We start from the raw sequence: 2,508 nt of genomic DNA on the forward strand, positions 1-2,508 counted from the left end.
GGCAGGAGACTCTGTGTGGGTTGACTTTTTCTCTCTCGGGTGCTATGGTAACCTACAGAGCTGCAGCTAATCATAGGAGAGGAGAGGAGAGGAGAGGAGAGGAGAGGAGAGGAGAGAGGGAAGGAGGAAGGAGAGTGAAAGGAAGAGAGGAGAGAGGGAAGGAGAAAGGAGAGTGAAAGGAAGAGAGGAGAGAGGGAAGGAGAAAAGAGAGTGGCAAGAGGAGAGGAGAGGGAAAGACTAGAAAGGAGAGGAAAGAGGAGATGGAAAAGGGGAGGAGCAGAAAGGAGAGAGGATGTGAGGAAAGGAAAGATACGAGCAGATAAGAAAATAAAGGAAAACAAGCCAAATGAAACAATAAGAAACACAAAGAGAAGAAAACAAGATGAAAGGAAAGGAAAGGTGAGAGATGAGAGGATTCTGGGTTTCTGCAAGTTTCACATATTTTATGACTGAAACTAAAATAAAGATGATAGATAGCTAAGACCTTCAATTGATTTATAAAAGCCTTAAACACAAAGACATCAGCTTTATGACTTGAAGAGCTCCTAACATCCTCGAGTAGTGATTTATTAGCCGCTTCGAGTAAAACTGAATCTCCGACCGACTGCATCACTAAAGAAGTAACATATTTTAACATTTAGTGTAAATATTCATGTTCCCCAGAGGATGAATCATAGTGAGTTTTCCTCCAGCGACTCCCCGAGGTTGATGTTGGTGGTCTTGATTGAAATTTGTCAACAACTACTGAATAGATTGTAATAGTATTTCATGCAGACATTTATGTTCCCCTCGGGATATATATAGTCACTCTGGTGACCCCCTGACCTTTCATATAGTGCTATCATCAGGTCAAATGTTTTATTTGTCCAACACTTTGGTTTACAACCAAATACCTGCAAAACAAATGACTTCAACTTTAGGTGTCCTTTGTGTTTGTGCTAATTAACAAAGATTACGATGTTAACGGGCTGAACCAATATGGTAAATATGGTTAACAGCTGAGCTTTAGCACTGCTCAGTTACAGCCTCACAGAGCCATAGCTGTAGTCTTGTTCAATTATTATCATAATAGAAAAATAAACAAAAATTACTTGGGATGAATGTGAGACAAACTAGGGAGAAACATGTGTGGGACAGGAGAGGACAATTTCAGTCAGATTTTCATGATTTATCGCACTGATCAAATATGTGATCAATCATTTGCTGTTGCTCCATTTTGCCACTAAACTTTAGTCATTTTAAGTGGGTTTTGTGTTGTTGTTGGCAGATGATATTAGATGCAGAGGCACACACACACGTCAGGTGGATTTCCACCCCTGCAGCAATATTTTTAGATCTTCAGTGAAGTGTTTTGATGGCTTGTCCTCATTTAAAATGTATTGATTTTTAACAGACAGCCTTTGATTGTCTTCACTGTCAACAGAAGGAACGAGCATTTAACTGATCATAATCACAGGCAAAAAATAGCTTTGCAAGCTTATTAGCTGTTCCACAAAAGTGACTGAACAGCCCATGCATATTTATTGGTATAGCCTATTTAACTATTTTTGTTGTGAGCTGGAGGAGACAAATTTATAAATTAACATATTTATCACAGAGTAATGAATGTTTTCACGTTCTATTAAAATGAGAACATTTCTTTTAAACACAAATGAGTCTTTTTTCAGAATATAAATGAGATACACATCAACACAAACACAATAAACATTGTGTTTCAGCTAATAAATATTAGTAAAACAATACTCAGTGGGCTGAGTCCTTGCTGCAGCGGCTGTGGGTTTGAATCTGACCTGTGGCCCCTTGCTGGGTGTCATCATCTCTCTCCCCCCTCCCTGTCAATCTTCAGCTGTCCTATCCAATAAAGGCAAAAAAAAATAAAAAATATATTCTGAAAAACAATAATCAGTAATCCTGAGAACATAGCGTGAGAATAATTGTGAAACATAATGACATAACATCACCTGATGAAATAAAAACATAGTGACCACAAAGGAATTTATATTCAACCAACATAAAGTGATTTTATTTTTTTCTCTTATTCAGTGGTGGTTATATGGAGAACAGTCTCCTCATCTTAGCTTTCAATTCACTCAAATTTGATCATAAATGCAGAGTTACACACACGCACGCACACCTAAACAACATCTCAGTCTTTTTTTGTCGATCAAATCAAAACACACACAAAAAATGTTTGTGGGCAGATTTCTTTTTTGTTTGGTGTTGTGACAGTTGTTGATATAAACAAAAAAGCTGTAAACGTCTTTTGGTCCGTAGCCTGTTTTATTTTGTGCGCCCTGAAGCGCATGGCAGCAAATTAATCACAACATGATTCAGCCTCATAAAGGTACAATAAAGGTGAGCACTTTGTTGGCCATCTACCAAAGCCCAAACTGTCAAACTGGCATAGAACCCAGGGACGGGTTCAGAAACTTTTAAATGGGGTGAGGAGGCAGACTTCTGCATCTGGTTGTTTTGAATCTCTTAGTGGTTGTTTTGAGTCTCTTTGTG

The sequence above is a fragment of the Morone saxatilis genome, unplaced genomic scaffold (genome assembly GCF_004916995.1).
Source record: "Morone saxatilis isolate NCDOM2014 unplaced genomic scaffold, NCSU_SB_2.0 Contig12, whole genome shotgun sequence".
Classification (NCBI taxonomy): domain Eukaryota; kingdom Metazoa; phylum Chordata; class Actinopteri; family Moronidae; genus Morone; species Morone saxatilis.